Here is a 9522-nt window from a genome sequence, read left to right on the forward strand (position 1 = left end):
ACCAGACAGTCTTGCGGTTATGGTAAAGTGTCTTGATTGTGGTATGGTTTTGCAAAGCTATACATGTGGCAAAATTGCATCGAGCTATACACATACATACATATATACATACACACACACAAAGAAATGTATGTAAAACTGGTTGAAGTCTGAATAAGCTTCATGGATATTGTACTATAGCTGTAAGATGTTAACACTGGGGGAGGCTGGGGAAAGGGTGTCTGGGACTTCCCTGCATGTTTCTTTGCAACCTTCTGCAAATCTATAATTATACAAAAATTAAAAATATACATACATAATCTAGAGTGCCAGAGACTTGGCAAATGGACTTCAGTATAGGCATTTGAAAATTAATCCAAACATATTACCTATTATCTTTCTTTTTCCATTATAATGGGAGAAAGTAACATGGGAATCGTCATGTATTATTCCATGAAAGTTGGTGTAACCTGCATTTCCAAAGGCCAGTAAGATGCTGGCCATCATGGAAAGTGGGTTGGAAATGAAAAAGGCTAAGAAAGTTCAGTTTCTCATCAGAGGCCAAAATAGCTTGACTGGCATCATACATACAGAACACACACAACACCTAAAATACGGGTAGTTTTTGACAAACAGTATCAATAAACTGAGATGCTGCCATATGAGAGAAGATGGAAAAGGTTCAGAAAGAAATGTAACAGAATTTTAGAAAATCATAAAAGACTACAGAGTCTAGCAAAACCAAGGCCTACTTTTTAATGCTTGGCAAGCAAAATTAAAGAAGCAGTAAATAAAAAGAAGCAGTACTCTCTTGGGGGCAGTAGTACCAGCAAAGCATAAAAATAAATTCAAAATGATGTGAATGAACTCATAATTGCCAAAGCCATTATGGGTTTGGAGATAAATTTCTGATCCTTAAAGACTAGTGTCAGACAAGTCAGCCAGTTCCTGTGCCTCAGATAAAGAAGCCTGAGCTTGCTGTGTCTCAGAAGGGCAATCTTTATGTGAGGGATAACTTTTGAAGACTTTTGTACATTACCAGGCCAGACAGAGGCTAGTTCCCATTCCACAAGACAGACAGACAGTATCAGGAAAGAAAAGAAAGCAACAAAATGAAAACTGGGTGGCAGCCAAAGGAGAAAGCTTAGCGGTGAGCCTGGGTCAAGAGACTTCCTTTGAGAGGACACTGAGTTGAAGTCACAGAGAGTGATGAGCAGAGATGCTAGAAGATTCTTCTTTCCACGAAGATCCTACAGTATGTAAAGATTTGTATGATATGCTGGTATAGCCTAGTTGATTAATCAATGAGATGTAATTGAGCACTTGCCATATGACACAACTGTAGGCCTTATTTGGGCAATATTCCCGTAAGTTGACTTGGGTTGTTAACCCCCGAGGTATTTGCAGATATATTTGAACCACATGGCAGAGGTTACTTGTATCCAGTATGAAGAAAAGACTCCAGTATGTCCTTGCGCTGAGCACCAAAGGAGGAGGGTGCTTGTTCTTGTTCTTTATTAATGAGATGATGGCAAGGTGTCCTTTTGAGGAGTAAAATAGAATATGGATTACAGAAAGCATAGTGAGTGTGTAATGTGAGGAGAGCAAAAGAGGAAAGAATTTAAGTGTTTGTATGGGTGCCACCTAGGGACAGTAATATGATTAAAGGAAAGATGCTAACAAACAGGAAGATGGAGACAGCTCTACAGAACGTGGTCCAAGCAGCATACTGCTAGACGAAGGTGCAAGCTTCCCATTTCCTATACGTACAATTGCTGATGACACTACCCAGGTTGGGTGTCAGTCAAAGGGTTTATGTCTTTCTGGACCCTCCCAACTCTTCTCAGACCTTTTGTTAAACTCCAGACTTGCATATCCAACTATATTCTTTTTTTTTAAAGAACTAGGGTTTGAGTCCTAATTTTTTTTTTTTTTTGGCCATGCTGCACCACACAGCTTGCAGGATCTCAGTTCCCTGAGCAGGGACTGAACCAGGGCCCCCTGCAGTGGAAGCATGGAGTCCTAACCACTGGACCACCAGGGAATTCCCCCAACTATATTCTTCACATCTCCACTTCAACCCTTAATAGGCAGCTCAAACTTAACACGTGCAAAACTGATCTCTTGATCTTCGCTGCCACCATGTCAAACCTGCTCCTCCCATTGTCTTCCCTATCTAAGGAATGGACAGTTCTTTCTTCCATTGGCCGGACAAAAATCTTGGAGTCATCTTTGACCTTTCTTTCTCTCACATCCTGTATTCAGTCTGTCATCAACTCCGGCCAGCTCCAGCTCAAATTATATCCAGACTCTAACCAGTTCCCAATACCTTCACTGCTGTCACCCTGGTCCAAGCTGTCATTATCTCATGCCTAGATTATCATTAAGGCCTGCAAACTGATCCCCTTGCTTCCACCCTTTTTCTCCCATAATCTATGCTCAAAATGATTGACCCCTTTAAAAACTGATCCATTTAAAATATAAATCAAATTTTGCCACTCTCTGCTCAAAATCCTCTAGTGGTTTTTTATCTCACATAGAATGATAGCCAAATTCTTATTGTGGTTTATAAGAGCCTATACAATCTGACACCCAGTTAGGCCTCTGGCCTAATCTCCTACTACTCTCCCCTCACTTACTCTGCTCCAGCCACACTGGTCCCCTTGTTGTTCCTCCAACACACCAGGCACTCTCCAGCCTCTGGGCCATTGCACTTGCTGTCTTTTCTGCCTGGAATGCTTTTTACTCAGATAGCCACACAGCTTGTTGCTTCACCTGCACTGGCCTTTTAATCAAATGTGTCATTCTCCCTGAGGTTTTCCTGGATCATCTATTTAAAAATTGAAACTTCCCCCACCCTTCTCTGCTCCATTTTTCTCCACAGCACTTTTCATCATCTGAACACTAGGTTTTACATCTTTATTTGTATATTCTCCTTCCACTAGACTGTAAGCTTCATTAGGCAGGTTTTTTTTTTTGGTCTGTTTTGTTCACCAAGTATTATCAGGGCATTGAACAGTGCCTGAGGATAGTAAGCATTTAATAAGTATTTGTTGAATGAAAGAACAAAGGAACTCACATTTAGGGGTGGGAGCAGGAAGAAGTATCATCTGAGGAAACTCAGAAGGAACAGCAATCTAGAGAGATGGGGGAAAGGAGAGAATCCTTCATTCATGCCCAAGGTCTTACCACCATGATTATGCAATATCTCCCAAATCTTTACCTCCAACCCTGACTTCCATCTTGAGATCCAGAGCTGCATTTCCAAATGAATGCTAGACTTCTCTCCTGGGAATGTATCAAATTGTGAGGACAGTATGTTTATTTTTTTTTAATTTTAACTATTTAATATTAAAACACACACTTTTCAAATAACTCCAATGCCTATTCCAAAATATTAACAATGAGAATGTCATACGAACTCTTATGGGAGATGGTTAAAACTTGAGTTTTTTCTTACAAGGGAAGCACACAGCTATTAGAAAGCACTCTCAATAACAGTATAATCCTCAAAGGTTGGGGTGGGGTGGTCAGTTGGTGCAAGAGACAAGAAAATAGTAGATTATCTGTGAAAAAGTCTTCCTGGAGATTATAATTATCCTCCATCCCCACTCTCATGCTGGTTGAAAATCACTGTTATATTGAGAGAAAAACTCTCCTTTTAAGAATTAAAAAAAATTTACTATGTGTTCTTTTGAAATCAGCAAAGTGAACCTAAGAAAAATAGGTAACGTAATCAAAAAGATAAAAGCAAAAGTTAAAGAATTAGAAGACAGAAAAACAGTAGTTTTATAGAGCTGTCTTTGAAAGATAATAAAACAGCAAATCTCTAGCTAGAGTCACCAAGAAAAAGAGAAACACAAATACATACAATTAAGTTGATTCATGTAAAGAAAACACTATAAAAGGTTTCAAGGGACTTCCCTGGTGGTGCAGTGGTTAAGAATCTGCCTGCCAGTGCAGGGGACACAGGTTCGAGCCCTGGTCTGGGAAGATCCCACATGCCACAGAGCAACTAAGCCCGTGCGCCACAACTACTGAGCCTGTGCTCTAGACCCCGCAAGCCACAACTACTGAGCCTGCATGCCTAGAGCCCATACTCCCACAACAAGAGAAGCCACCGCAATGAGAAGCCCGTGCACTGTAACGAAGAGTAGCTCCCACTCGCCGCAACTAGAGAAAGCCCGCATGCAGCAATGAAGACCCAATGCAGCCAAAAATAAATAAATAAATTTATTAAAAAAAAAAAAGATTTCAATTTATCCTTCTATTTTCTTTAAAAAATTTTAAAACTACAGATGCTTTTCTAGGAAACTATTACTAAATTTGCCTTATTATGAGGCAGAAAACCTGAGAGAGGAAGTTCTAGAGCCAGCGAGTCGGTGTCCCAGTTCTGCCACTACTAGCTATTTGACCCTGGGAAGAGACTAGTCTGTGCTCAGTTACCTCAACCATAACTAATGTGGGGATGGTGTGGCAATCTCAGAGGGTTGTTGAGAGGGTCATATGAGATAATACTTGTATAGGACAAATGACAAACTGGGGGAAATTCTTACAATATATGACACATGAAGAGCTCTTGCATATTAATAAGAACAAAACAAACACAGAACTTTAAAAAAAAATAAAGGACACAAACAACAAATCCCAAAAGAAATAAAAATGGCCAGTAAACAATGGAGGAGAGTATGTTTAAAAGTTAACTCATCTTCCCTGCCAATTTAGCCACTTCTCCTGACTTTACTAGTTTTTTTTTTCCCCAGTCTCTCTCAATCCATTCTCAGCATACAATCAGTTATTACGACCTGTGCGTATTTTACCTTTATAATATTTTTTACATACCAGTTCCCTCTTTTCTTTCTTGCTACCTCGGTGACTCTCATTGTCACAGCCTTCGTTGTGGCCTCTGACCTAGACCACTGTAGAAGCTCCACTAATAGACTTCTCTACATAACATTTTTAATCCCATTCAATTCAGTGTAGAGTCTGCAGCTAGATCAGTCTTCTGAAAGCCTGATTCCGATGTCATCCTACTCAAGAATCTTTTGTAGTTCTCCAACTCTGGGCACTCAAGGCCCTCCATAATCTGACCCTACATACCTTTCCAACCTCATTTCCCATTAAATATTCCTACTTGTCCAATCCTCTAGTCAAGCTGAACCAGTTGCTATTCGTGGAAGTCCATGCATTCATGCCTCTATACCTTTGCTCATGCTGTTCTGTTAAATCTTACCTATTCTTAGTATTTTCAACCAATAGTGCTGAGACAACTGGATATCCACATACAAAAGAATGAGATTGGATCTCTACCTCACACCATATAAAAATTAACTAAAAATGGATCATAGACCTAAATGTAAGAGCTAAAACTATAAAACTCTTAGAAGAAAATACAGGTGTAATTTTTCATGACCTGGAGTCAGGCAATGGTTTTTTAGATATACCAAAAGCACACATAACCAAAGAAAACAGATAAATTGGACTGAATCAAAATTAAAAACTTTTATGCTTCAAAAGACACAGTCAAGAAAGTAAAATGACAACCCACAGAATGGGAGAAAATGTTTACAAGTCATATATCTGGTTAGACACTTGTATCCAGAACATATAAAGAGCACTTACAACTAAAGAGTAAAAAGGCAAATAACTCAATTTGAAAACAGACAAAGGATCTGGATAGACATTTCTCCAAAGAAGATATACAAATGGCCACTAAGTACATGATAAGATGCTCAACATTGTTAGTCATCATGGAACTACAAATAAAAAACACAACAAGAATTCTCACCCACTAAACTAAAATTAAAAAGACTATAACAAGTGTTGTCAAGGATGTGGAGAAATCAGAACCTTCATACATTGCTGGTGGGATTAAAAAATGGTGCAGCTACTTGGAGAATAGTCTGGCAATTCCTCAAACAGTTAAACAAGGAGTTACCATATGACCCAGCAATTCCACTCCTAGGTATTTACTCAAGAGAATTAAAAACATGTGTCCAACAAAAACTTGTACATGAGTGTTCATAGCAGCATTATTCATGATAGCCAAAAAGTAAAAACAACCCAAATGTCTATCAAGTGATGAATGGATGAATAAGTTGTGGTCTATTCATACAATGGAATATTATTCAGCTGTAAAAAGTAATGAAGTACTGACAAATGCTACAACATGGATGAACCTTGAAAATATCATTCTAAGTGAAAGAAGCCAGACACAAAATGCCATAAATTATATGATTCCATTTATACAAAGTGTCCAGAACAAGCAATTCCATAGAAACTGCAAGTAGATTAGCAGTTGCCAGGGACTGAGGGATGGAAGAATGGGACGTGACTGCTAATGGATAAGGGGTTTCTTTTTAGGGTGATGAAAATGTTCTAAAATTGATTGTGGTGAGGGTTGCACAAATTTGTGAATATACTGACACCCATTGATTTGTACACTTTAAGAGGGTAAATTTTATAATATATGAATTATATCTCAATAAATATGTTATTTAAACATCTTATTCTTAAATTAGTAACTAGCTCCAAAGCCACAGCCAGAATTTTTGAAGACTCACAGCATCTTTTTTCTGCCTCATGTAAAGGTTTTCCTTTATTCCCTTATAATCAACTATAAGTGGAGCCTGCCTTAATTATCATTGTATCCCTTCCAGCTCCTAATATAGTTCCTTGAACATAGCAAGTACTCTATAAAAGCAAATTAAAGGGTTTTGAAAAAATAATCGGAGGGTCATCAGAATCAACAGAAAATTCTAGGATTAAAGGGACTGAAAAAGGATTTGGGGGACTATGAGAAGGAAGTTTGTGGCAAGCCTGTGTTCCCACTAATTCTCTAGCATTGTGAGTAGATGAGCGTACTACATTAGCAGAAGATTATTCCACAAGAGCAACAGACAATGAACACTGAGCAGATGTATACAGAGGTTGATGTTATAATCAAAACTTTTAGCAAAGTCAATCTGACACACTTAATGCTATATATAATTGTTATTGTGCTTCATAGTAATTAGGCATAAGTAGTAAGCAATTTACATAAATAACTGTAGTTAGTTTTGCTTTTACACTGCCAAATAAAAATTTTATAATTGTTTCCTCTCCTTTGGTTAGTTTTCCAGTGTATATACTGATAACATAAAATTTAATTTCTATCACACAAATAATAGTTAACGTTTATCGAGTATGTAAGTAACTCTCTGAGTGCTTTACCTATAACATCATTTTCAATTTTTATAACAACCCCATGAGGTAGGTACTGGACTACTTACTGAGTGTTTATTCTGTGAACACAAAATACTATTTTTATTGCTTTACATGTTTTAAGCTCACATAATTATTACAACAATTATACAAGGTAGAAACTAGTACGTCTTCCATTTTACAGACACAGAAACTGAAACATAGAGTGGTTAGCTAGCGTCACACAGCTAGTTAAATGGTAAAGACAGGGTTGGAACCTAGTCAGTCTGGTTCTGGAGCATGTACTCCCTTACTGCTGTGCTTTTCTGTAACCCATATTTCTCTTGCTCTTATTCTCACATACTAAGCCAGGACTCCTGATCCCAAAAAGTTCTTGATAAGTATTTCCTGGAGGTCTCAGGGATGTTTTGCACACAGTCATAAAAAGCTCAGTTAACTATCACATTGTCTCTGCTGCTTTTCTATTAGTCCATTGCTCCAGCTCTTCCTTCTGCTTCATGCCTACCAGGCACCCATATCTGCCAGGCTCTGCTTTATCTACCACCACATCCCCTGGGCACATTTTGGGGGTACTGTTGCTGCTTACATTGGGTTCAATGCATAAAAAAGTAGGGACAAACAAATGTACCACACTAATGCAAGATGTTAATAATGGGGGGAATCTGTGCAGGGGAGAAGTGGAGGAGATATATGGGAACTCTGTACTTTCTGCTCTAGTTTTCTATAAACCTAAAACTTCTCCTTTAAAAAGTCTGTTTTTTTTTAAATGTAGGGGCAAATGTCTTTTAACCCCTTTTAGTTTAACTTTTCCACTTGGGTATCAAAACTGCCATTTGTGTACAAGTTCTTACAGGGTTTTAGCAAAATAGTTCTTTTATTTTTGCTTATAACAACCCCTGGGAAAGAGACTCCTAGTCACCCTCCAACCTCCTTCACTGAACTGAAACTGAGGGGCTTGCTAACAAATTCCAGTGACAAGCTTTATAGCTGGATCTTCTCAATTCCCTTCCTTTAGAGAGAATCCTCTCCTGGGAAGACTCCATAGTCACTCATTTAGATAAACTTCTGGGGCCTGAGCCTTACCAGTTTTCCTGATCTGCCTATATATGCTGAATCCAAGTGGTGGACCCAGCCTGGAGCCCCTTCAAAAGGTGGCCCTTTCAAAGGGTGCCATCCTTGCAAGGAAATGAGCAATTTTAAAAAGTATTAACTAGAGACTCTGTAGTGTTCTGTTCATACCTTTCTTGGGATCGGCTTTCAGGGACCTCATGCAAAAAGTGCCTTTGCCCACCCAAGAGCAGTGTGCTTAGTCTTGACACCCTGGCCATTATTGATTCACCCACCCTGGACCTCTTCCACTCCTATAATGACTCTGAAGAATAAGCACCAGTGAACTTTCTGATTTTACAGAAGACTCTTTATTACCTTGGAAGCTGACAGTTTCCAATGGCTCAAAAGCAAACACATGGAGACTAGGGTCTGGCCAGATAAGCAGGATAATTTCTCAGTAAGACTCTGACTGAAGCTCTAGCCCTGCCCCTGTCCCCAGATGCCTGAAGAGGGTTACTTTGGTGTCAGCATCTCCCCAGTGGAGGAGGGTGTAAGCAACAACCACACTCCACCAATCCCCTTTAACTGTCAGGTGGCCATAGTGCCTGGCCTGGACAGGACTGGATTCTTTCTCTACCTCCTGTCTCCTACCATCTGTCTTGCTTTGGCATTCTTTTAGAGGTGTTCCATTAGTCTAGGACAGTGAAGTGCAGACTTGGAGTATGTAAAACTGGTGAAGTCTGAATGAGCTTTATGGATATTGTACTACAGTTGTAAGATGTTTACACGGGGAGGCTGGGGAAAGGGTGCATAGGACTTCCCTGTATGTTTCTTCTCAACCTTCTGCAAATCTATAATTATGTAAAAATAAGAATGTAACGTACATATGTGATTACATAATCTGGAGTGCCAGAGATTTGGAGAATGGACTTCATTACAGTCATGTGAAAAACAATCCAGATGTATTATTTGTAGAGTGCATGAGAATCTTCTGGGGTTTATTAAACATGAAGGCCCCCAGCTCCAGAGACTCTTGTTGGGCAGTGGTGATGGGAGAGTGGGTCGGAATCTGCATGTACACGTTCCCGAGACGGTTGTATTGCAGATGATCCTGAGAGTCTGCTTTGAGAAGCACTGGTTGGTGGGAGAACAGGGAGGTGCCTACAAGCATCTGATACCTAGGTATAATTTGAGGGCCTGGGAGACTCAAATTTTTGCCTCAATCTTCTGGAAAATGGCTGCTCCAACTGCAACAGTAACAGATAGGTGGACATTCTCTTCTGTTGTGTC

Source organism: Balaenoptera musculus, chromosome 16 (genome assembly GCF_009873245.2).
Source record: "Balaenoptera musculus isolate JJ_BM4_2016_0621 chromosome 16, mBalMus1.pri.v3, whole genome shotgun sequence".
Lineage (NCBI taxonomy): Eukaryota > Metazoa > Chordata > Mammalia > Artiodactyla > Balaenopteridae > Balaenoptera > Balaenoptera musculus.